At 43.4% G+C, this 27356-nt stretch overlaps 1 long non-coding RNA gene and 1 pseudogene across 2 annotated transcripts in view; one reads left to right on the top strand and one right to left on the bottom strand.

Annotated features, from left to right (window-relative positions):
- Positions 1-3395, top strand: part of Tgap1-ps1 (GTPase activating protein testicular GAP1, pseudogene 1) — a 34510-nt pseudogene extending 31115 nt beyond the window's left edge. Inside the window, 2 exon segments of the transcript NR_131943.3 lie at positions 1713-1852; positions 3238-3395. The product of NR_131943.3 is annotated as a GTPase activating protein testicular GAP1, pseudogene 1 (transcript).
- A 7271-nt stretch (positions 3396-10666) lies between these two features.
- LOC148002154 (uncharacterized) lies at positions 10667-21036 on the bottom strand. Its single transcript, XR_015634577.1, has 2 exons — positions 19677-21036; positions 10667-13726 (listed from the first exon to the last, which is right to left on the bottom strand). It is a non-coding gene; the product is annotated as an uncharacterized LOC148002154 (long non-coding RNA).
- Between the last annotated feature and the right edge of the window lie 6320 nt (positions 21037-27356).

Here is a 27356-nt window from a genome sequence, read left to right as displayed (position 1 = left end):
TTTACATTTCGATCTTTATTCCCTTTCCTGGTTTCCAGGCCAGCATTCCCCTAACCCCTCTGCCTTACCTTTTCTATGGGTGCTCCCTCCTCATCCTCCCCCCATTACTGCCCTCCCCCCAACAATCACGTTCACTGGAGATTCTTTCTTGGCAGGAACAAGGGCTTCCCCTTCCACTGGTGCTCTTAATAGGCTATTCATTGCTACCTGTGCAGTTGGAGCCCAGGGTCAGTCCTTGTATAGTCTTTGTGTAGTGGCTTAGTCCCTGGAAGCTCTGGTTGGTTGGCATTGTTGTTCCTATGGGGTCTCAAGCCCCTTCAAGCTCTTTCAGTCCTTCCTCTGATCCTTCAATGATGGGGGTCTCATTCTCAGTTCACTGTTTTGCTGCTGGCTCTGAATGGGTGTTCCTTCTACCTCTCTTCTACACTTTGCCTCCCTATTCCCTCCTAAGGGTATTCTTGTTCCCCTTTTAAAGAAGGAGTGAAGCATTTGAATTTTGGTCATCCTTCTTGAGTTTCATGTGTTCTGTGCATCTAGGGTAATTCAAGCATTTGGGCTAATAGCCACTTATCAAGGAGTGCATACCATGTGTGTTTTTCTGTGATTGGGTTACCTCACTCAGGATGATATTTTCCAGTTCCATCCATTTGCCTATGAATTTCATAAAGTCATTGTTTTTGATAGCTGAGTAGTATTCCATTGTGTAGATGTACCACATTTTCTGTATCCATTCCTCTGTTGAAGGGCATCTGGGTTCTTTCCAGCTTCTGACTATTATAAATAAGACTGCTATGAACATAGTGGAGCACATGTCTTTGTTATATGTAGGGGCATCTTTTGGGTATATGCCCAAGAGAGGTATAGCTGGATCCTCAGGCAGTTCAATGTCCAATTTTCTAAGAAACCTCCAGACTGATTTCCAGAATGGTTTACTAGTCTGCAATCCCACCAACAGTGGAGGAGTGTTCCTCTTTCTCCACATCCTCGCCAGCATTTGCTGTCACCTGAGTTTTTGTTCTTAGCCATTCTGACTAGTGCGAGGCTGAATCTCATAGATTCTTAAAATAAAGAAAATAGCAACTCAATAGCAAATTGGATTTTCTCTATGTAACAGCTCTGGCCGTCATGGAGCTTGATCAGTGAACCAAACTGAAATCAAATTTACATAGATCCCCTTGGCTCTGCTTCCTGAGATCTAGAAATAAAGGCATGTGCCAGCATCCTAGTCTTTTATGAAAATCTGAAAATATAGCATAATAACCCATATGGTTGACATAGACACTACGATCTCAGATTTGAGCTCACAGATCAGTGGAGAAAGCCAAGGAATGTAACAGAAGTGCAATTAGGCAAATTGTGTTGTGAAGCACAGATACTGCTGGTACTTTACTGTTGTCCACGGCAGTCACAAAGTCACACAAGGGGATGAAAAGATTGGTACTATATGACTGTTTGATTCTAATACCTTTAAGCATAGCTTTCAAGGCAAACACAATAACTTACGCCTTATACATGAAGAATGGGCCATATACAACTATATATCGAGTGCCTTATGAAGCAAGATCATTATAAATGTTGTAATATTAATTAGTTATTTTCTGTGTGTGATATTGCATAAGGCATGCAGGTGGTAAAGGGAAAAAGGTACACTAGGGCTAAATGAAGACTAAATGAGTTCAACAATTACAGCAATGATTTCCCTTCTTCCTTAGATTCACAAAAACACGAAGGCATTGTATATACTAACCCAACTGTAACATCTATTAATCCACCACAAGCAAAACAGAAATGTTTGTTTGGCAAATCTCTTTCGGGTCTTTTAGAAGACAAAACGTTGCCTACTCCAAAACTTGTGAGTATCAGTTTGGGTTTCTACAGCACCTTCATTCTAAGGAATTATTTAATCAAACAAATTAATGTTTAGATGACCTATACATGAAGATAAGATCATTTTAAAATAGAAATAATTTGCACTGAAGTTTGAGTCATGTAATTGAAAGAAATCAAAAATACAGAATAAAAAGAAATAATATTCCCATGTTTTACCCTGATTGCATCAAAGATCCTAACCCACCAGCTTCTTGGAGGAAATGGGTCTAGGGAAGTACACCGCTGATAACCCTACTATAAAGTCTTCCAGCTTCTTTATGACTCCATATTATTCTGGAGTCAATCCCTTAATATCATTGCCTCTGAGATTACTCAATCTTTTATAATTAATGATATCTATAGACTTTTACTGTGCATTATCAATGAATTAGATATATACATTATTTTTTTGCTATATAGTAACATCTTTTATCATAGTGGACTAGATTTAAATGCTGCCTAATGTGGCTTAATCTATTTTAAACTAGTTACTAAACTTCTTTGGAAATATATATTTACTGTCCACATCTATTTTAGCACTACAGCTGAGCTAGGAATTTATGCTATGTGTGATCAAATTTATCTTGTCAGACACATGAGCATTACTACACATTTCTTAGGTATTTTAGAGCAGAGTTTTCTGGTAACTATGTTTTTGATCATGTAATCAATTGAAAATAGAGAAAATATGGAATAAATCGGTGTATGGTAGTCATTTTTAGAGAATAAAATTATGGAGGAATAATTGACAAATACTTGGGTTCTTAAATGTGACAGTATCTTTAGACATAGTTAAAAATAAGAAGTCACAGAAAGGGTTGGGGATTTAGCTCAGTGGTAGAGCACTTGCCTAGCAAGTGCAAGGCCCTGGGTTTGGTCCCCAGCTCCGAAAAGAAGAAAAGAAAAAAAAAAAGAAAGAAGTCACAGAAAAGGAAATTAAAGTCTTAGAAGTATAGTGAAATAATATTTATTAAAATAAAAAACAGGATACATAATAGAGTCCATGACAGACAGGAAGTAAAATACTGATTTGATCTCTAGAAGGGAAATATCCCAATATTTACTTAGAATGCCATGCTTGAGAAAGATATTCATAGAAGGAAACAGAAAGTAATAAAGGACCATTCACCAAAATGCTTTGGGGAACAGAAGTCCAAACAAAACCATGATGTTACAAATGGGGGGAAAATGGATTAGGGAAGAAAATGTATTTGGAATCTAAAACAGAAAAAAGTTCAATGACTACTTTATTCCTCTCAGTTATAGCTGTGCAGCCAAAACTGTTCTTGCTCAGGTTCACAATAAAAGACATATTTGTGCTTCAGGTGTGTATTTCTAATACTACAAGCTTATCCTTATCCCACACAGGATATGTTATCCATAATTGCAGAGAAAGGACAAGAATCAGATCACATATTCAAAATTCTACCTAAAGAATCACACTGGTCCCTGAGGTGTAGGGTTGACAGTGACAACACATTGACTGGAACGAAGAATACGTGCTTATAACAGCATCGTTCTTAAAGATAAGGAAGGGTTTTACATCATCAACATTAACATCCCTCTAGAGATGCGTATGTCCTTTCTGTCCTTTTTTTTTTTTGATTCTTTTTCTCAGAGCTGGGGACCGAACCCAGGGCCTTGCGCTTCCTAGGCAAGTGCTCTACCACTGAGCTAAATCCCCAACCCCCTTTCTGTCCTTGAGATTACATGAGGATGTCTGTTTCCTGGAGCTATGGACACATGGCGTCTTGATAAGAGGCATAGCATTTAAAAGTCTGACAACCTCAAAGATCCATCACAGAGACACTGGTGAACAACCTCTGTTGGAAGTTAACATCCTCATATATCAGATGGGCTTTAGTTTGGCATTACAAAAGTTTTCCTGATTTCACCTCTGACCATACCATGTGAAGTAATAGTGGAACAAGTTATAATAGTGGTAAAAGTATGTTTCACAAAACACGTTTCAATAACACTTACCAAAAAATGTCCTTCAGAAATAACAGCTCAAAATGGCTAGTCCACCACTGATCAAGAATTGGTGTAAACAGGCGAAGGCTGGGCGGGGTGGGAATGGGGTTCCTGCGGTCAGCCAGGGGGACAGCACAGGAGGCAGCGGCTTCAGCAGAGCAGATTGTCGCTCGGCTGCAGGCACTGATGGAATGGATAGGTAACAGAAGACCACTTCTCTTCCTCCTCAGGGCTTCAGCATGACCGAGTCCTTCCTGCACCCCACCAGCAGCCCTAGTGAACACCGCCGGGCCGAGCATGGCAGCGGGCTGACCCGGACTCCCAGCTCCGAGGAGATCAGCCCTACAAAATTTCCTGGATTGTACCGGACGGGTGAGCCTTTGCCTCCCCATGACATCCTCCACGAGCCTCCTGATATCGTGTCAGATGATGAGAAAGACCATGGAAAGAAAAAAGGAAAATTTAAGAAAAAGGAGAAAAGGACTGAAGGGTACGCTGCCTTCCAGGAAGACAGCTCTGGAGATGAAGCTGAAAATCCTTCCAAGATGAAGAGGTCCAAGGGAATCCATGTGTTCAAAAAGCCCAGCTTCTCTAAAAAGAAGGAAAAGGATTTTAAAATCAAAGAAAAGCCCAAAGAAGAAAAGCATAAAGAGGAAAAGCATAAAGAAAAGAAATGTAAAGTCTTGATGGCAGCCGATGTTGTTAAAGAGTGGAAGGAGAAGAAGAAAAAGAAAAAGCCAACTCAGGAGTCAGAGGTGCCTCAGACGGACGCCCCAAGTCTCAGACCCATTTTCGGCGTTCCCTTGGCTGACGCAGTAGAGAGGACCATGATGTATGACGGCATCCGGCTGCCAGCTGTCTTCCGAGAGTGCGTGGACTACATGGAGCAGCACGGCATGAAGTGTGAAGGCATCTACCGAGTGTCAGGAGTCAAATCAAAGGTAGAGGAGCTGAAAGCAGCCTATGACCGAGAGGAGTCTCCAAACTTGGAAGAATATGAACCTAACACTGTAGCCAGCTTGCTGAAGCAGTATTTGAGAGACCTTCCCGAGAATTTGCTTACCAGAGAGCTTATGCCCCGATTTGAAGAGGCTTGTGGGAGGACCACAGAGACGGAGAAAGTGCAGGAGTTCCAGCGCTTGCTCAGGGAACTGCCGGAGTATAACCACCTTCTGCTTTCCTGGCTCATTGTGCACATGGACCACATCATTGCGAAGGAGATAGAAACCAAGATGAACATCCAGAACATCTCTCTAGTGCTGAGCCCAACTGTCCAGATCAGCAATCGGGTCCTGTATGTGCTTTTCACACATGTGCAAGAGCTCTTTGGCACCGTGGTCCTGAAGCAAGTAACAAGACCTCTGCGTTGGTCCAACACGGCCACAATGCCTACACTGCCAGAGACCCAAACAGGCATCAAGGAAGAGATCAGGAGACATGAGTTCCTTTTGAACTGTTTACATCGAGATCTGCAGCGCGGGATAAAGGACTTATCTAAAGAAGAAAGATTATGGGAAGTACAGAGGATTCTGACTGCCCTCAAGAGAAAGCTGAGGGAAGCTAAAAGACAAGAGTGTGAGACCAAGATTTCCCAGGACATAGCCAGCCTTTTGAAAGAGGATGTTTCCGAAGAAGAAACGAGCGAAAATGAGGAGGACATAAATATCCTCCTTGCCCAGGAGAATGAGATCCTGACTGAGCAGGAGGAGCTCCTGGCCATGGGGCAGTTTCTGCGTAGTCAGATCGCCTCGGAGAAAGAAAAGGTCCACTGCCTCCGAGCTGAGATTGCGGAGATCCAGAGTCACCAGCATGGCCGCAGCGAGACAGAGGAGCACTCTTCTGACAGCGAGTACGACAGCAAGGATGAGGAGGAGCTGCAGATCATTCTGGAAGACTTACAGAGGCAGAATGAAGAGTTAGAAATAAACAACAATCACTTGAACCAAGCAGTCAGTGAAGAGCGGGAGGCCATCGTTGAGCTCCGAGTGCAGCTCCGGTTGCTCCAGATGCAGGGAGCCAAGTCTGAGCAACAGCTCCAGGAGGAGGAGCCCGAGAGGCAAGGGGACACAGGCCCACTGCCCTGTGAGGGTGTCCCTGAGGTGATAGCAGCCAAGGAGCAGGTGAAGCCCTCGCCCAGCAAAGACCCGAAGGAGACGCATCTGAACTGCCCCGGCCCTGTGCATCATACTGTAAGCCAGAGTCCACTGCCTGTCCTGCCCGGCAGCGTTCTGTAAAGGCTCTCAGAGACGCTCACTCTTGCACACGTCTGACTCCGTGTCAGGCTCAGGTCCTGGGAGGGTGAAGTGGTGGACACTCGGTGGTGGGGGGCTTGCAGGGAACACAGGCATTTCCAGATAGTGTCAGTTTATTTGAAAATTAATTTTCTTTGATAAAAATAACTATTTTAACCCTTGAGTGGCTTCTTTTTAAACCAAAAAACTTTTTGCTTTTGTTGTTGTTGTTGTTGTTGTTGTTGTTGTTGTTCTTTAAATCACAGTAAAATCATGATCTCTTTCTTATCAAAGGGTGGGAACCAAACCAGGTCACTTCTGCGCCTGCCTTGTGGACGCTCGTGGTCTCACCAACCCTGCAGGGTCCCTGGCCACTCTTGCTTGTTCCTTCCACACCTTTTGATGCCGATTGTTCAGTGGGGATCTGCCTCATATTCTCTGACTGGCCAAAAAGGCTCACGCTGGGGTTCCTTGTTCCTGCCCTGTGTGTACCACTTTTCTTTTCCAGCTCCGAGTCTGTCAATGTGAGTCAGGACGGCCCAGTTTGGTTGCAGAGGGAGATTACCATGCAGCCTGCCACCAGCCTGGGCAGGGCAGGCCACCCACTCACTGCCAGGGAGCAGCAAGGGCCTCTTCTCAGAGGTGACCCTGAGGTTGCAAAGGACGCTTCTCACACCAGAGTCCTTTTCCACACTGACCTTCCAGGAAAGTCACCTTCCACAGTGACTTCAGTTGCTAGCTTGGGCTGGGATACCCACACCTGTGCCAGGATAAGCCATGTAGATGCTGTCATGCACAACTTTCACCTGTCCATGTCATCTCAAGGGGCTGCTTAAGGACTCTGACAGAACTGAGCGGAAGGAAGGAAAGAATAACTGTAATTGACCCCACCTGGTGTTTGCCTCTAACCCAGACAACTGCTCCCAGCCGTCTGGGAGGCCTGACTCTTAGGCAACCGGATTTCACTGTCAGATGAGTGGCCCCCAGGGAGGTCCCCTGTGGCTCTGAAGACAAATGCCACACTCTAAAGTGAGCAACAAACCCACAGGAGGGCTCTAGTCTACTCCTAGTTAGTATTTATTTCAGCACCTATTTTGTGCGATTTTTCATTAGCCTCTACCTATTGCACTGTTGTGACTTGTTGGCCATTATTTGATTTTTGTACAGTAAAAAAAGCTTTGTTATAGAAATCAGCATACTATTTTTTAAATCTGGAGAGAAGATATTATGGAGACTGGAAAGGTGGTCAGGTGTCAAATGCTACACCCGTCAGATGTGCGACACTCATTTTATATTTGCTGGCAATATTGAAGAATTCTTTTTGTTTGTGTAAACTCTAATTTCTATCAAGGTATCATGGGTTTTTAAAATTTCATTACAAATGTCTCAATGTTGGTTAACTAATTTTTGCCAGGACCATTATTAAGGAAATAAATTCAGCGACCTTTGAGAAAAAAAAAATTGGTGTTCGATGTTGGATATTGCCCTCCCTACAGTAGATACATGGAATTGTTTTCATTCCCAATCAAAAAAAAAAAAAAACTAACCAGCAATTTCACTTTATCTGAATATTCACACTGGTCCCTGAGGGATAAGATAGACACCGAACGATATATTAATTGGAATGAAGAACGGGCGCTTGTTATACCATCCCTGTTTCCTGGAACCATGGACTCATGATAAGATGCATGGCAGGTAAAAGTCTGACAAAGATTAGAATGTCACAAGATTCATCCCAAAGACACAGGTGAACAGCTTCTGTTGGAAGGTAAAATAATCACATAACAGATCGGCTTTAGTTTGGCATTACATATATTCCCACTTGTCCCCGCCAGCGGGGACCCAGTTATTCAGGGTCCCGAAGGGGCGCTACCCTTGGGCCTAAATGGGGGGCGAGAGAAGAAGGAGACCAAGCAAGATTCTGTTGTCAAGGTCTCGTTTATTGGGGTGAATGTTACAGCTTTTAAGGCTTTCAGGTAGGGGGAGTGTCCTTTGTGAAACACAGAGGAGGGGGAGGTGCGGATATAGGTAGTGATAGCTGGAGGCAAAGAGGTCAGGCGGTAGACGATGAGGTCAGGCGGTGGAGACACCGGGTGTTGATTCAGGAGGTAACAGGTATCTGCTAAGGGAGCTGAGGCATCCCTTGAATGTTATCTTCCTGTGCCATAAATTCATGGGAGAGGCTTTCATTCAACAATCTCAAGACTTAAGGCAGTCATCTTAGGGGTGAGTCTCTGTGGCCAAACAGCCCAAAGTCACCTAGCCACTTTGAGCCATGCAGTCAAAAAGCGACTAGGCCCAAATCCAATACGGCTCCGTGCATCTCCCCCATTTTTCTTTTATAAAAAACCATTAGGTGGAAGTAGTCCCCCCATTTTTCTTTTATAAAAGACCATTAGGTGGAAGTAGTGGTCTGAGAGAGATCAGACATGCCTCACAGAGTGCCCAGCTCGGCCATGGTGAGCCACTCATGCAGTTAGGACTGCACCCCAATGGCTAGGAATGAACTTATGCTGTAACACACCGTTCTGGGCTATACGTGTGTGTTATTGGGGGAGAAACTGGGCAGAGGAGCATTTGACCGGCCCGCACGTTTAAACGGGGTGTAGCCACCTCTGTCTTAGGATCGACCTCTCAAACCCCAGCCTCTCTGTCATAGGACCACCTTGTCGCCCTCAAGGCTCCATGTCTAGATTGGTCAAGGGTCAGAGGAAGTTGCCCGTCACTGAGGAAAGCTACATTGGATCATCTTCTCATTCCTCTTACTTGAGCCCAGGGGCGAAAGAGTAGGAGCCAGATGGCATTAATATAAGAGATTGTGGAAATTGAGCCTCTCCCGATGATAAGTAGTGGGCACCTCATCTGGTTCTCCTCAGCTGCTATGGCCATACCACCAAGGACCTAGTCAAGCCTCTCCTGTAATAAAATTTAGAATTCCCAATTGTTAGCAACTACTCCAGAAAGTTCACCCACTGTGCTTGCCTAACAATAGATTGGGAGAGGGTAGCTCCAGACACTGCAGACACAATGGCTGCAGCAGTAATGGCTGCTACAATAGCAGCGAAAGTGCCAAGGTCTTTCCCAGGACAGTTCAGGATCGGCCATCCTTCTCTGGAACAACCAGCAGGCAATGGAACCATGTCTGAGATCTGCAAAACCAGGGCAGAGTTCCCCAGTCCACAGCAGCTTCCACCAAGCAACAGTGCACAGAGGGTCGGAGCGCAGGCCGTGGTGGGACGGGACACAATGACTGCAGTAACGCCAGAATTTCTGTGATGACAAAAGATGAGTGGGAATCCTCCATATTCCTCCAAGGACACAGGAATGACTCCAGGGACCCGAACCAGGAGAGCTGAATCTTCATGCTCCCAGGATCAGCAAGTCTCACCAGCCACTCGGGCAGCTGGCACACTCCTATAGCCTCCTGTAGAAAAAACACAAAGATTCCCTCTTCCCCATATAAAATATCTGAACAGGATCATGCCAATATGTGGATCTTTCTATTTCACCTAGGCAGAAGTATGTTTAGTTGTAGGGTGCCATAAACTCAGAGTGTTCCTTGGCATCCAAATTTTAAAATTGAAATAAAAGGAGCATATTTTAGCATACAGGGATAACTCCCCTTTTTATTTATTAAAATATTGTTAAAATATTATTTATTAAGATAAGTCCTTGAGGATTAAATTGAGGACACTGAGCACTTGTATTTATAAATTGACTTTTATACCAAATTATTGTCTCCAGCATTATTGTTTTGGATATATAAGAATGAGATTTTTTGACTGACTGTTTCTATATAAGGCCTATAATCTGCCTGGTATCATTGTCCTCCCTTGCTAAGTAAGGTGTCCAGGCAATCCAGTTTGAGTTCTTAAATGGCCTATAAAGGAACAGTACTTAGTGCTCTTAACCACTGAGCCATCTCTCTAGCCCCTCACCAGCTTTATTTACCTAAACATAAGCATTAATTAGAGATGCCAAATCCTATAAATATTGTCCAGATTTGGTCGCACTAGAAATCCCTGAGCCGGCAGGGTGAGGCTGGGTGTTGAAAGTAAGCAAATGGAGTCTTCCTCTTTTCAAGAGGGTGTGTTATCAACTCTATTACCCTTTTTAAAGAGCTGGGTCTATGGTTTTGTTTAGTTGTCTGAGCCAGAGCACTGAAAGGACAGTGAGTTGTCAGACAATTCACACTGAAATCACTCATTGATTTTAAGTAGAAAACCTGTTTCTAATATAGCATTAAGTAATTGTATAATTTGAGGGCTAGTAGTATCTAAAAAGGGAAACTTTTTAATCAACTGTAAACCATAACCCATACATTGGCTATCAGTATATGACTTAAAAGCTTGATTTTTTTTAAAAAACAGTGGCTACAGCACGTAATTTAATAATCTGTGCTAAAGCAGGGGAAACTGAAGAGAATAAACAAGTGATCCAATCATACATGTAGCCTTTTCATTAGATGAACCACCTATAAATATAGTAAGCTCATTTCCTATGGGTTGTATGTGAAAGATCTCACGCAGAGAGACCCTTACTCAAGTCTTGGGAAATCGCGGACCCCAGACACAGAGAGACCATTTTGGATGTAATAAGCAAAGGCGAGGTTTATTACGGAGACCTATTACAGAGATCTCCGGGCCGACACATATCCCACGCAGGAGACAGAGGTGTCGACCCCGAGAGGCTGGGAAAAAGAGTATTTAAAGGCAGAGGCTGTGAGCCCAGGGGATGGGGGATGTCAAAGGGGAATGCACCACAAGTTACAAGATTGTTTTATGGCTCCAGGAGATAGGGGGACGCCAGAAGGTTTTATGGCCCCCTGGTTCCTGGAACAGAGCTACTAAATCAGGAGAAGGGTAGGGTCTTCAGGTCCTCATTATTTTTAAAAGTTTGTCAAAATTGATGAAGCATCTGTATTTGAAACACCTCTGGTTAGGCTTGGGCTGCCCGGTTTCTTGGAGTGCTCTCTGCAGGACACAATGGCTGAAAAGCACAAGTAGGGGCTTATCAGGGTCTGGAGGACATCTGGTTAAAGTATGACTCTGAGTAAGCTGGGGGGATGTCTTTGGATGGTTTATGGCTCAGTCCTCGATAGCCTGAGCTGGATCTTGCATTCCTTTTCTTTATCTTTATGGCCTGTTATTCCTGGCGGCAGGGCTTAGCCCTGAGTTTGTGGCTTTTGGGGCTAACCCTTTTAATTTTTATATTTCTAAACCTAGAATTCATATAATTTTCTTTTCATTCCCGTCTTCTCCTACTAAATAATTCTAATCTTAGAATTTTGATATCAAGTCTTATTTGGTCTCACCAGTTGTCCTAACTGACTGGTACTGTTGTCTCACAACCATCAACCGCACAGCACCCACTCAATTTTAACAAAAGCAATTAACCTGTTTGTCACGCAGGAGCCAAAAACTAAAACCAAGAAAATTATTAATAATGGCCCAGCTGTAGCAGAGAGTAGGGTAGTCATCCAGGGAGATCTACTAAACTAGCTCTCGAACCATCTCTTATGTGTTTTTTTTTTGTCTGTCTTTGTCTAACCTTTTTCTAAGTTTATTTATGGAGTCTTTAATTACTCCTGAATGGTCTGTATAGAAGCAACATTTTTCTTTCAGTATAGCACACAGACTCCTTCTTTAAGGAATATCAGGTCTAATCTTTTTCTATTTTGAAGGACTACCTCTGAGAGGGAGGTTAGGTATTCTTGGAGGTCAGCTAAAAAGTCTTTCATTCTTTTTATATCTGAGTCAATGGCAGTTCTGAATTCTCTATAAGCTTTGTATTGTAGGGCAACAGCAGATGTCCTTGTGCTGCCCTTGCAGCACCTAGATAGCCCTAGCCCTAAGTAATTCTCAACTCTTTTTTTTATTAAGTTTTTAGCATCAGGATTCTATCTGGACACTATCTGAACCTATATATCAAGGTCATGACTGTCTTTCAGAACTTTTAAACTTATACAGGTTGTGATCCCTGAGGCACAGTCCCAAGAAGTGTTAGGAGTACTAACATATGTAATGTTACATCATTTGTAATAGAAATCAAGCCTATCCCCACACATATCTCGATGGAACCAGGACAAACATGACTGAATTTCTCTCTAGGTCCCAGCTCTCAGCCCTAACAGCTAGTACACGGCTGGTGAGGGCTGAGAATTGACGGCTGTCAGGGTGGTCAGCAGCACCAGGTACGGTCCTTTCCAGCGAGGCTCGAGTGTCTGGGCTCAGTGTAGCTGCAATCTCCGACCTGGAACTGATGGGATGTCTCAGGGGTCTCCGGGGCATAGGCTGCTGTCAGCTGTGAGCAGATTTTTTTCTGTATCACCTGTAGGTCTTTTAGCCTGGCACACAAATCATTATTACTATGGCACTATGACATGTTGGTTCAGTAACATCATCTAATACAGTCAGGGGAGCTGAGGCCCCATATAAGATCTCAAAGGGGGTAAGGCTGAATTTGGAAGGGATATTTCTTGCTCTGAAGAGAGCAAGAGGGAAGGAGTGTCACCCAGTCTGTGCCAGTCTCCATGGTCAATTTGTTCAGGGTCTCTTTTAGAGTTCTATTTATTTACTCTACCTGTCTTGAACTTTGAGGTCTGTAAATATAATGTAATTTCCAATCGACCTCTAAATATTTGGCCACACCCTGGCTTACCTTGGCAACGAAAGTAGGGCCATTGTCTGACCAGATTACCTTGGGCATTCCAGACCTGGGGAAGATTTCTTCCAGTATCTTCTTGATGATTGTAGAGGCCGTCTCTTGTTTGGTGAGGAAAGCTTCTATCTATTCTTGAAAAAGTATCTACAAGCACTAGGAGATACTTGTGATTATATTTTTCTGGTTTTATCTCAGTGAAGTTCACTTCGACTTTTTACTAAACTCTCTAGGTCTCTTTGTCCTGTTTGTTTGTTAAGCATTTACTTATTGACATATCTTATATTTTTTTACTGTCTCTCTGGCTAAAATCTTAAAGTCTATTATATACACTTAACTATTTGGACAAATTTTTTATCTCTTAAATGAGTCCATTTTTTAATTTGGCAAAGTGAGTCTTTTGTTTGTTCTCTGGGGGGTATAGCTTTCTCCCCAAGTGTGTCATTGTCCTTTTATCTTTTAAACAACTTGGGCCTTTTCTTCTGTTGTACATTCTAAGTGAGGCCATCCCTTAGTCCAATCTCAGTTCCCAGTGGCTGTCTCTTGTAGGCCTGTAACCAGGATAGGCTCCTGTATAGCCATTTCTCGAGCCACTTTATCTGTTTTGTTACTGTCCCATGTCACTGAATCTCTTTCCTCCTGATATCCTGAGCAATGAATAGTACTCACAGTTGTTGGCTTCATCAGGGCATCTAAGAGATGGCAAAGGCATCTTTGGCGCTGATGTGCTGGGGGGTTGGGGTTCAGCCATTCTAGTTGACATTGTGTTGTCCACCATGGCAGCACCCACTTGTCTCTGACCTTCATTCATGAAGAGAACTGTTCCCGTCTGTGGACAAGGTCCTCAGCTTTCAGCAGGGGTCAATCAGCCAGTCGCAGAGGTCTTTCCTCCACCCATGTGCTTCTGTCAGTGTTTGACACTCGTGCTGTGGTGGCTCCAGGTCCGGATTGGGCAGCAAGGTGACCAGATTGTCCCCATGGCACAGGAGCATCTGTATTTGAAACACCTCTGGTTAGGCTTGGGCCGCTGGTTTCCTGGGGTACATAGCATACAATGGCTGGAAAGCACAAGTAGGGGCTTAAATAAACATCACAGGGGCAGAACAAAGAACAGTTACTCACACCGGGTGATAAGCAAAGTAGTTCTCTTGCATTCCTTTTCTTTATCTTTATGGCCTGCTACTCCTGAGTTTGTGGCTTTTGGGGCTTATTCTTTTAATTTTATATTTTTAAACCTTAAATTCGTATAATTTTCTTTTCAATATGAACAACAGGGATTATACCACTCACATATTGTGCATTACTCTAAATAACATGCAAAAAGATTTCCACACTAATGTTAGTTATCTGAGTGCAATTTGTGTAAGATCCAATGTACTAAAATATGGTATTCATATCACATTTATTTTTAAAGTTTTTGACAAAAATTATTAATTTTGTTGTGCATACAGTATATGGTGAATGTGTGGGCACATGTGTGAAGATCAGGGTAACTCCGTGGAACTGGCTCTGTTTACCTTTGCATGAGCTCTGGAACTTGCCCTCAGGTCTTTAGGTTTATGTGGTAAGTGCTTTTTCATCCCCTCTGAGCCGTGTTGCCAGCCCTCACACAGCTTTCTGGAAGTGTATTTTTAGGAATAAACATGGAACGATCTGCACAGCCTAAGCCTTGACCAGGGACCCATCTGCTGCCTGCTGCACTGCACTCTCCTTTCCAACTCTCTGGTTCAGTCTTGTTGTGGGTTGGCCTGGTGCTGTTCACATTCTGATGTTAATTCTGCTTCCTCCTGAGGGCTGCCCCTGGCAAGCAGTCCATCAAGTAGTCAGGTGATCTCAGGTAAGTCTTCTCCCCATTTTAACTGGACAATAAAGGCTAGAGTCTGTGATTGGGCAGTGGAGGGGAAAGGCGGGGTGGGAGGTCTCTTTAATGCACCTAAGTGAAAAAAACCCTCCCTACAGATCTACTGAAAATATCGATCCCTTCCAGGCTCTGGTGGCCAAGCTTAGTCCAGCTTTTGATAAGGGATTGTCAAGTTTAGTGAGAACCAATCATCGTTTACCTGTGTCTCAAGCACACCTGGGGTTTTGACAACAGGAGAGTGGCCATCTAGACAGTGAACATAGCTACATGGGGTCATGGTATTTAGGGTGCCCTAAGAGGTTTGACACAAAAGAACACATAAGGCAAATGACCCTGAAAGTAGCCCCCTGGTGCATTGTTGATTTTGAATAAAAATAACAATGCTCTTTCTTGCTTGTGAATTACTGAGTCAGGCACTTAACCATCCTCTCACTGAAGCTTTAGTAATTCATTTTAATAGATTCCCACCAACTTCTTGGAATCCATTTCTGTTTCAAAAAACAAAAGAAAAAAAATAGATCGTAGCTGACAGGAACTGTGGTCATCTTTTCGGCAGTTGTGCTAGAAGCATTCTATAGTAAGTGGATTTTTGATGCGGAAGACTGTGAACTCTGGCTACATTGGGGTGAGATGACTTAATGGAGGGTGCTATGCACTCACATTTGAATCAACTCAAGATCTGAGTAAAATGTCCATAAAAATGTCCAGACCATGTCTGGGTTGCTTGTGTTCGAGTTGGAACCTCCCATGTTTCTTCTTGTGTTAGACTTGAATGATAAGAATCCTCATGCAGTTTGGAAAGGCAGACTTGTCAGAGGCCACTGTCCTGGATATTGTGGCTCAGATGTGTACACAAGTCGCTCCACATTGCTGGCTGCATGTGTACAGAAGCTATAAAGCTTTCCTAGGGGCTCTCATTTTGTACACGTGGCAGAAATCTAGTACTCCCTACTGTTAGTGAGAGACCCCCCTTAAAGGAGAATCATAGAAGCTTAAGCTCTACAAATATAAAATTAAAAGAGTTAGCCCCAAAAGCCACAAACTCAGGGCTAAGCCCTGCCGCCAGGAATAGCAGGCCATAAAGATAAAGAAAAGGAATGCAGGAACCAGCTCAGGCTATCGAGGACTGACCCATAAACCATCCAAAGACATCCCCCCAGCTTACTCAGAGTCATACTTTAACCAGATGTCCTCCAGACCCTGATAAGTCCCTACTTGTGCTTTTCAGCCATTGTGTCCTGCAGAGAGCACTCCAGGAAACCGGGCAGCCCAAGCCTAACCAGAGGTGTTTCAAATACAGATGCTCCATCAATTTTGACAAACTTTAAAAATAATGAGGACCTAAAGACCCTACCCTTCTCCTGATTTAGTAGCTCTGTTCCAGGAACCAGGGGACCATAAAACCTTTTGGTGTCCCTTATCTCCTAGAGCCATAAAACAATCCTGTAACTTGTGGTGCCTTCCCCTTTGACATCCCCCATCCCCTGGGCTCACAGCCTCTGCCTTTAAATGCTCTTTCTCCCAGCCTCTCGGGGCCGACACCTGCTAGGGATATGTGTCGGCCCGGATATCTCTGTAATAGGTCTCCGTAATAAACCTCGCCTTTGCTTATTACATCCAAAATGGTCTCTCTGTGTCTGGGGTCCGCGATTTCCCAAGACTTGAGTAAGGGTCTCTCTGCGTGGGATCTTTCATTAGCCCACCTGGCCTTTCAGGCAGCCGTCCTGACCACTGTGCTCTCTGCTCCTGGCAACCAGGTTCCCTGCTCTCGTAAAAGTCACAGAGCTTCTGATTTTATCTTAGATGCTTAAAACTCAGAATGTGCAGAATGACTACTGTTTTCCTCATAAATTCCAGAAAGGTCATACGCAAATTCACCCTACATCACACACACACTCTCTCACACACTCATACACACTCACACAAACTCATTCATATATATATGAATATACATATATATATATATATATATATATATATATATATATATATATATATATATACATGGGGGCTGATGGACAGGAAGGCGGGAAGGGGAATAACATCTGAAATGTAAGTAAAGAAATATATCTAATAAAAGTCAAAAAAAGAAAAATTAATACAAAAAGCAATTTATAAAAAAATCATCTAATGAGAAATTTAAAAAAAAGTCCCACATCGTTCCTTGCTGGGTCCGAGCCCCAAGTACTGTTTATCAGCTGATAGAATCCATTCTTACCTTAAAGATCATGGGAGCTTTGCTACTTTGCAACAGAATTTCAAGGTAGCCATCCCTGAGGTTTAACTGTGTTTAAATGTGTAGGAAAATTAAAACACAGGATCAGACTGTCTAGAAGTTTCAATCCAGTCTGACACACAAAACAAAAACAACCAACTGAAAAAAAAACAAAAACCCTTAATATTAAAAAAATAATGTAGCACCAGTCAGAGTTTTAAAACAGTTCAGGAAAACTCCTACGGAATCTTCATCCAGCTTCGCCCAAGGAGCCTCCACTGTAGAACCATAGAGTTGGTTGTTCTAAATCAGAAGTGGTTATCTGTGCAATAAAGTCACCTATTGACATTTTGGAAATTATGTTAGATCTCATTTTGTGTGTATGTGTGTGTGTGTGTGTGTGTGTGTGTGTGTGTGTATGCGTGTGTGTGTGTATGTCTGTGTGTCTGTGTGTGTGTCTATGTCTCTGTATGTGCCTATGTGTGTGTATGTGCCTATGTGTGTGTGTGTGTATGTCTGTGTGTCTGTGTGTGTATGTGTGTCTTTGTGTGTGTGTGTGTGTGTGTGTGTGTGTGTGAAATTTTATCACATGTGTAGATTTCAATAGCCCTTAACACAACCAGGGAGAGATTATCATAAAATCTCTTCTGCATGCTGCCCCTTGAACAGTCATGTCCCTCCCAAGCCTCATGTTTGCAGTTTCCACAGCTGTTCATGACTGAAACCTTTCTTCACACATCTGTCAGATGGGACCTTAAGCTTGGATGGGGTGAGATGTCTGAGTCTTGTGTGATGAAGTACATTCCTGTTGGAACCCATAGGTGTCACATGCCACAGTTGTGACCTTTCACATAGTCACTTTTGACAAGATGTTGGAATGTTGTGGTGTTTGAAACCCTTTGTTTATTATTCATGTTATGATGGAGAAATTGCAGCAGGGTCCGAAGAATTCAAGCTTTGAGTCCATCAAGACCCCTCTTTCCGAGTCCAGGCTGAAGTTGAGCATTTGCTTCGTTCTTGCAAGCGCTGTGCCTTGCATATGGGAACAGTGTTCTGTTGCTTAAAATGCCCCGCAGTCATGTTTGTCCCCAGAAACACCTTTCCAGATGGTGTCATCTCAAGGAAAAAGCTGTAAAAGCCTCTAAGTTAAACTTCCAGGGGTCAGGAGGACACGGAGCATTTAAAGGGTGACAATTGGTATTTCCAGACAGGGAGAGAAGGGCAGTGGTTACCTCTGTAAGCGTGCACGGGAACGAAAGCCTGAGTGACAGGCTGGGGGCTTCTCTTCATTAAATGTACTGGTTTTAGCAAGGAAGAGGTGTTGGGAAATTCTTTAATTGGGCTCACGTTGGAGCTCATCTTGTAAAGAATAATTAATTGTTGGCTACGGTTACTCCCTCTGTCACCCATCACTGTAGGTGTCGGAAAAGATCAAAGGGCGATATGGGAACACGGGTGACATTCACAGACACCGTCCCTTCCACCATAAAACAAGCTCATGATGGGGAGCAAAGGGGAAGCATCACATAATTTCCATACATTATAAACTCAATTAGCAAACTTCCTCACTCGAGTCTTTATGACGTAGCTTCAGTCGTTCTGGCGTGGATTTGTCAAGTAATATATTATCCATTGTGTAATTTTTCCACAGGACAACATTGTTGACACACTGTGAGTGTGTACCTGAGTCCTCCAGCATTTCTTGAAGTGAGTGGCCTGCAAACCCTCCATTCTTCCTCCTCCTTTGAACTTTCAGGACTCACACTGTTGCCATTTTTTGCAAATGGTCTTGTTCTTTTCATAGTGTGGATGAGAGAAGGTCCAAAGAGGTTTCTTTGGAGTCGTTTCCACAGTATTTCTGGCTTTAACGTGGGGAAATACTGTTCTATGGTGAGGAGACACACCGGACACCCACAGTCGCTCCAACAGATCAGGGAGTGCAGCATGAACATAGGGAAGTTGTTGAGCTGCTCTTCATGTATAACATTGGGTATTTTGATGTAGATAACAGCGCGTTACCTACAGAGTAGTCTCAGTTTTGTGGTAGGAAATGGATGAACATGGCTGTGAGAGATTTTGCAACTGCAGGAATACTATATTCCCTGGTCGTTAGCCCAGATAGTACATTTTGGAGTAATTTTTCTGTTTGATCTTATTTAGCAATTATAAGTTTTTTTGCAGCAATATTTTTCTCTTTTTATTACTTTTTTTAGTAATTATAAGTTTTTTACAGCAATATTTTCCCCGTTTTTATTACTTTTTTCTGTTCTTATTACTTTTTTTCTCAGCAGGGTTTTGTTTTACAGCCCCAGCTTGCCTGGATGTCATGAGCTTTCTGACTTAGCTCTCTAGGTTCAAGGGTGGCGCCACCTGGCGCAGCTTTATTTATTGACTTTAAAAACACCTACCTCTCTTGCTATTTTTTGAGACAATAAAAGCACATTTTAAAAATATTTAAAAGCCCTTGCTGTTTCTTGCTGGAAGCCTGGGACACTCACAACGTCCCCAGAAGTTGTCGACATAATCACACCACCATCCCATGATTCTCTGTGTCCTTGACAACCAGATGTGTCAGGCACTCGCTGGGAGCCACAAGCTAGGTGGCCATCAGAGAGGGGCAGACTCCCACCTCATGTCCCTGCCTCTCCCAGGAAGTGGCTCCACAGGACTCGAGGCTGACGTGTGTGTGTGTGTGTGTGTGTGTGTGTGTGTGTGTGTGTGTCGTCTTTGTTTCTGAGCTGCTGAAAGTCTGACACCTCTGTTAACAGCAGAGCTTATTCATAATTTCTTAACCCATTGTCTTTCCCTATAAGAATAATAAATAATAATTAATAGTAATATTAATAAAGGAAAGACATTTATTTACCTCCAAGTTCTGGGAGCCAGGTGACCAAGATGGGCGGCTATATCTGGTGAAGGTCTCACGTTGCACCCTAACGTGGCAGAAAAGCAAAAGGGCAAATGGGCACAGACCCATGAGGCAACACAGCCTGCTCTTGTGGCACCGAACGGAAGCATCATGGTTTTTACCGCAAGTTTCCGTGAGGACAAGATTTATTCAAACCACTGAGCACAACTTCCTCACTGAAGTAATTCCTCTTATTCTATGGGGTCCATCCAAGTAAAGGTGGTTGCTATAGCGACAAGGTCCCTGTAACCTCAATCAGGAAAGCATCACAGTTTTGTAATCTTTGCAAATTCAATCAGAACAGGGCATTTGTCCTGGTCGCAGTTTCATGTCTTTGAATATATGTGTTTTTAGAAAGTCGGTATACATCATCATCTCATGTTCATGCCCTCGACCCAGTTTCTCCTCATCGTTTTATAATAATTTATATCACCGAGCCCTTTTCCATACATTACCAAACATTTTACTTTGCTATTTGTCAGTGGATGGACTGCCAGACCGAAGGCTGTCATGAGAGAACTGTGCTGCTGTGAACATCTGTATATGGGCGTGTAGAAGATTTCACACAGGCATAGTTTTTAACTGTCTTGAGTACATGTGGGCATTGGCATCCGCTCAGCATCTGCTAGGGTCTCTGTGCTGGGTCCAGACATGGCTCCGTTTCACTTGTGGGTGGCCCTTTAATACCCGAACAATATATTATATATTGTCTCTTTACTAATCTCACTGCACTTGCCCAAATTTCTCCTCCTGAGACTTAACCAGAGAACACAGTCTCTGCTGGGCTTTTCTGTGACTTCCTTTGTCGCTGCAATGAATCTGAGTCTTCACCTTAGCCTCAGGCAGACTCTTCAGACAAGGGCAAAAAGCAGCCACATTCTTCACCAAAACACCACAAAAACAATCTCCAGGCCACACACTGAAATTATTCTCCCTGAAGCCTCCTGGGCCAGGTCTATGCAGTTAAAATCACTCACAGCCACAAAGTCTTCCTGCCAGGATGGCTCATTGGGCCCCTCTCAAACCATTTCATGGCTTTCCAAATCCAAAGTCCCAAAATTCACGTTCTTCCAAACAAAAGTATGGTCAGGCCTATCAGTAATACCCAGGCCTTGGTAACAACTTCTGACTTACTTAGGGTTTTACTGCTGCGATAGTCAGCGTGACCGAGACAGCTCTCACAGGGACAACATGTGACTGGGGCTGGCTTACAGGGTGAGAAGTTCAGTCTGTCATCATCATGGCAGCGTCCAGGCAGGATGGTGCAGGAGGAGGTGAGAGTTCTCCATCCTCATCTGAAGGCTGCTAGCAGAGCACTGAGAGACTTACAACCCACACCCACAGGGCCACACCCACTTCAGCAGGGCCACACCCTCTCCAGCCAGGGCCACACCCACTCCAGCAAGGCCACACCCACTCCAACAGGGCCACACCCACTCCAGCAGGCCCACACCCTCTAATGGTGCCACTTCCTGGGATGAGCACAAACAAACCATTAAAGTGGCTGGGTTCAGCCAATAAGGAGAGAAAATGAGTGGAGCTCAGAAGCCAAAGGGGGATGAAGGTTGCGACATCTGAGCCATTGCGATGCTAGAGCCACATAGGTCGGTTTAATTCAGGTTCCTATTTGTCATACAGTGCAGATGGGTAAGAGAATTAAAGCTGAGTAGCACTCGTGCGTGTGTGTGTGTGTGTGTGTGTGTGTGTGTGTGTGTGTGTGAGTGTGTGTGCGCATGCGCTCCTGTGTGCATGTGTGCACATCTGTGTGTATATGTGTGTGTGCATGTGTGTGTGTGTGTCTATGTGTCTGTGCGTGTGTGTGTCTGTGTGTGCATGTCTGTGTCTGTGTGTGTGCATGTGTGCACATCTGTGTGTATATGTGTGTGTGCATGTGTGTGTGTCTGTGTGTCTATGTGTCTGTGCATGTGTGTGTCTGTGTGTGCATGTGTGTGTGAATGTCTGTGTGCATCTGTGTGTGTCTGTGTGTGCATGTCTGTGTCTGTACATGTGTGTGTGTCTGTGTGTGCATGTTTGTGTGTCTGTGTATGCATGTGTGTGCATGTGTGTTTGCATCTGTGTCTGTGTGTGCATGTGTGTGTCTGTGTGTGTGCATATGTGTGTGTGTCTGTGTGTGTTAGTCCTACACTTTTGCCATGTGGTGATAGCGTATCACCATAATCAGACGAAACGTTCTGTCACAATAACCTCTGTCCTGTGACCCTTGTGAAAGGGGCTGACGTCCTCTGTCCACATTCCCCGGTTTTGCGTCTCTCTGACATTTAAGAACTTGTTAAGTGTGAAAATGTCAGATGTAGTCTCACATGTTTGCGTTTGTCTGTGCTCCAGCTCATGTTTGGGATAGATGTGGAGAAGATTTGCGGTGACATTGAACCCCCTCTTGCTCATCTCTTGGATGAGAACCCTGGCTCCCACCCTTGTGCTCATAGATGCTTTTAGTCTTTGGACCCTGATTAGAGACAGTTTACACCCTAGACAAGAGAGAAAATGAGTTTGAGAAAAACAGTCCTTCTGGACTCTCCACAGATGCTTTGGTGAAAGAAGGAAAATGAGCTTAAGCTTTTGTGGAGCTCTCCTGGGGACAGAAGGAGGTGGGAAACCTCTTGCCTCCTTGCTTTCTCCTTTTGGAGTAGTGCTTATTTCTGGCTCTGGATCCTTTAGGTATGATATCTGGGACCTTTTGGTGGGACACCATCTAGCTCCTTCCCTCTATGTCTATTGTCTCTCCTTGGTGCTCCAAGCTGTCCATGTATGTCAGTTTATGGCTGGGTTTTGCTTCTAGTTGCTTGAACGTTTTGTGTTTCATGTTTAAAAGAAAAAATGGTTAAAACTTTAAATGCTTGTTGATTCCTCCCTTGATTTAGTTTTAAGTCCTTTCAAGAAAGGAACAAATAAATAAAAAGCAGTTTAAATTGACCTTTGGAGACCTGCGTCATAGATAACTGGTTATCTCTGGTGTCAACAGTCATGCATGTCTCTGACTGGATCTGGTATCAATGGAGGAATGTAGCTAGGAGCCTAGGTCTGTCCACTGGGGAAGCTCCCCAGGGGGCTGGCTAAATGTTTACACTAGCTGATCTTAAAGGTGCCAGCAGCTTCAAAGCTTCTATGGTAATGGAGCTGTTAGCTGTTTCTCTTAGAGAAATCTTTGACTGTGATTATTGGATTCAACATGTTACAAGGTGCTTCTTTTAAAATGACAGCTAGAAAAAGTAAAAATGGTGTTTGATCTAAATACTAAAGATATGTGTTGTCACTTCATTTTTTTGTTTGGTTTTAAATGTATAATGCGCTCTACATGTCTTGGCTATAGGGTGACTGGCTTTTAAGTTATTGGGTATGGTTAAAAATTTGTAACATTGGTAACAGAAAGTTGGCTTAAAACTGGAGTCATTCTAGACAACACGTGGCATGAGCCATTGCAGGGAAACAGGTCTAGATTGGGATAATATTTTAATATAACTCTTATCACGGAAACCAGACTTATAAAAGAATTTAGGGCAATGTCTCTTTGGTGAGGTATTAGAGCCTGCACCATCATTCGTTCATATGCAAGACTTGGCAGTCATACTTTATAGCAGGAGGAATGGACTTGGAGTTTTGGAGAGACTAGATTTTAGAGAATAGATTGTTTGCTGGAGGGTGAGCTTTGCTTTCCAAAGTTATGGCTGTGCTCTTGTGTTACAAGGGAAACTTAAAGATTGTGGTTAATGATTGCCGGTGTTACATTGACTACAGTTTACAGTTCGATCACAGAGAGATGCAGGATTCTAACTCAGACATATTTGTAATTAAGGAAAAATCAAATAGGTGGAGATTGTTACGAAGGGTTGATGAGGCTATGGAACTTATAAGAGCATTACAGCCTGGTTGCTTACTCCAACTGCTATTTCAAGAAATACATATAGAATTATTATAGGTTTAAGAGATTGTTTTTATGCTGTTTCTTTGCACTCTGGGTTGTTATGGAATATTTCATTTCTTGTGTTTTCTTGGGTGTTGTTTGCCTTGACCATACATTTGTATGCCTTTTTGAAAGAAAAATGTATTCATTTTTATTTATTTTGATGAATTTATTTGGCTGACTTTTGTCTGTGGTCCCTCTGCATGCAGTTCCCTCAGTGGCCAGCAGACGACACTAGATACACTGTTACAGATGTTGGTTAAGCACACTCTAGGTCCTCTGAGCGAGCAGCAGATTTTGCATTGGGTTCTGTTGTTTATGACCTGGAGTTTGCCTCTCCCCTATGTTTATCTGTCATTCATGTCTCTGACTGGATCCAGCCTCACTGGAGAGCTCTGTGAGCTGGGTTACAGCTGGTCTCCTGGGAGTCAGGTAGTACTGTCTCTGTTTAGGGTGGGCCTCCTGTGTCTCTGGTTAGAGCAGACCTCCAGGGTCCCTGGAGTACAAACCTACAGGCCTCAGAGAATTTTGAGAGAGTCTGTACTATTATTTTCTATCTTCCCTTCACATTTCCTACATCTTTAATGGAGTACAGAGTTGGCAACTATGAATTATATTTCCTAGGTGTCTCTCAAACCAAGAGTTTGCATGTGACTAAGTTCTAGCCAGAAACATATGAACAGAGTCCATAGGCAAAATGTCTGCCATTTTCTTCTTTATGTTTACCCTCCCTAGTACTGAGGGTCAAATTCCTATATTCTTTTTTTTTTTTTTTTTCCGGAGCTGGGGACCGAACCCAGGGCCTTGTGCTCGCTAGGCAAGTGCTCTACTGCTGAGCTAAATCCCCAAACCCGCAAATTCCTATATTCTTAAAGATAGTTGCGGGTTGGGGATTTGGTTCAGTGGTAGAGCGCTTGCCTAGCAAGCGCAAGGCCCTGGGTTCGGTCCCCAGCTCCGAAAAAAACAAAAGAAAAAAAAAGATAGTTGCTTTATTCAATATCAAGAATGTATGTGTAAAGTATCAAATCTGGAGTTGGGAATTGTCTTATTTTGTCCCCCAAAAAGTCTCACTTCTAGACCTGAGTGTCCTGAGGGTTTCAACTGATAATAAAGAGGTGCCATAGCCAATGGCTGAGCAGAAAGACAGAAAGACAGAAAGACAGGTCAAGGGATTGGGAGAGAGGAGAGGATGAAGAGAGTCACCATGATCCAGAGTTAGAAGGATCAGATTTAAGAGCTATAGGAGAGAAAGCAGCCTATGATGTAGGTAGAAGGGAATAGGACCCTATTGGGGGAGTGGGGTGTTTCCCAGAAGGTAACAGGGCAGCAAAGATAAAACATAGATTTAAAAGGTGTTAAACCTGGGACACTGGGTGGAAGGGAGATGTATGGTAGCTGTCAGGAGGATTAGAAATGTGACTTTCATTCTCGAAACCAGAGAACTCTTGGGCAGGTGCCATGACTGTACTAAGGAGCCAAAGTTGTTTAATTAAGTCACTGCTACAGTCTGGTACATTGAGGTGCCAAGTGAGGGTCGAATTATCCTGGACACAGGTTACACAGCCCAGTCAGCCAATGCACAGTTTATTCAGTTTCAACTTCTTTTAAAGGCAAAGCAGGATAAAAGTTTCCCACCGTTTCTAGTTCTCACCAGCTGCTATTTCTCTAGCAATAGCACATCTTGGATCAAAGTGACCCAAACCTCCTTGCAGACTGAGAAATCTGTCAGCAGTCCAACTCTTAGACGTGTTAGAGGTGCTGCTGTCTAATTAAGCTATAAACAAAGTTACTTTCTCATGAGAAAATGACCATGAAGTCCACGTCCTCAGGTTCGCAGCTTATTTGGGAGACAGAGCACCAGGATCCTCTGCTTGAGGAAGTTGCCTCCTCTGTATCTCAGTGTGCTGAGAGTGACCGAACCATCCTAGGGTGCCCTGCAGCTGGCAAGCTAGGAGCAGTCGCCTCACGGCATTTCTCTAAATTAAAGAAAAATAGTGTCAACCCTAATCCCTAGAGAATGGCTAAACAGACAGAGGGACCTGTGGTCCTGAATAGCCAGAGAAATGCTGCCCTCTGTGGATTGGCTGCCTACCTTTGGGCTATCACAGGCAAGGGAAAACTCTTAATATTTGCACCAGATCCAGTCTTTTCCAATAGTTTGGCCTGTGCCCTAATTAACTTAAAACACTTAATAATTTTAGTATTAATAATTTATTCCACATTTCAGCTACATAATTCAGACTGTGCCTAAAATGGGAAAAATGAAAGGAAGTAAATTCTTAGTAATCTCAGATGTAAGAGTCAGGGACTTTAGAGAATTATCCAGCCTTTGTTGGATAACTAAACCTTCAAGAAGTTCCTCTTAAACCTTGAGTGTAACAAAGCAAGACTGAGCCAGAAAGCAACATTCTGGTTCACTTTTATACTAGACTCAAGGACAATCATATACATACACACATCAATCACAGACATTTTCTTTTGTCCTCTCAGCTTACATGGAAAGCAATGGAGCCAGAAACTCAGATGATAAACTTCAGTCCAAACACAAGAAGCCAATTAAAATAACAACAACAATAAAGAAACCTGGTTTGATGGCACACACTTTTGCTGGAGGGACAGAGACTCCATATCCACCCTACCCAGCTAGCCGGGCTGGGTATTAAGACAGATTAATATTCCTAGTCAAATGAAAACTCCCATTTTATAAAACTGATGGATGGCACCTGAAGAGTAAACCCCAAGGTTGTCCTCTGGTCTGCACACATGCAAGCTCACATATGCAGAGCCACAGGACCAAACTAGCCTGTAAAAGGTTTTTCATGAGCCAGGAAGATAGCTCAATGGGTAAAGGTTCTTGTGTGGCCAAGCCTGACATAATCAGTTCACTACCTGGGACCTACACAGAAACCTGACTCCTACCAGATGGCCCTGACCTCCATGCTTTGAGGTTTGGTCTGTTGCTCTGTATTGTAATGCTAACTGCAGGCCTCCACAGCCTGATTGTCCCAGAGACAAGAGAGTCCACATGTAGACCCAAGTGATACTATGTAAACTTGTGTCCCCAAATTATTTCTGATAAGTGAATAAGGATTCCAACAGTCAACAGCTGGGCACAGGCAGGGTTTAGCATCCCAGGACTTCAGGCATCCAAGAAGAACCATGAGTAATAAAGAAGGTGAAGGGAGGAGGAAGCTGCCATGGGTCAGGTGGGTTGGCTAATTGGAGTTAAGAGCAGCCCAGATGAAACACAGCAAATTATATAGTGGGATTATTAGCAGGGAAACAGACATAACAGCCAGAGGATCCATGGCTGCCCAGCTCCTGTGCTGATTAAGGCTTAATGTAAATATGAAGCTTGTGGGTGTCTTTTATCTGGGAACTAAGTGGTCAGAGGCAGGGGAGAAAACCTGGGTTGGGATTAAATAATTTCTACAACATCTACACTCACAACTCCTGCCCCTCTACACACACACGAAAAAAATAAATGTAATTTTAAAAAGGGGGATAAGGAACTTGTCATCAACCATGGGGATCCAAGTTCTATTACTAACACCCATGTGGTAGGAGGATGACCTCCTCACTCATTGTCCTCTGACCTCCATATATGCACACTAACACATATAGGCATATGCACACAGAATACGATGATGTATCAATTAATGGATTAATAAATTAAAGGTTTTTCAAATCATCTGTTCTTGGCCCCCGCTCACTTC

The sequence above is a fragment of the Rattus norvegicus genome, chromosome 12 (genome assembly GCF_021556685.1).
Source record: "Rattus norvegicus strain SHRSP/BbbUtx chromosome 12, alternate assembly SHRSP_T2T, whole genome shotgun sequence".
Taxonomy (NCBI): domain Eukaryota; kingdom Metazoa; phylum Chordata; class Mammalia; order Rodentia; family Muridae; genus Rattus; species Rattus norvegicus.
This window is presented reverse-complemented; position numbering and strand designations above follow the sequence as displayed.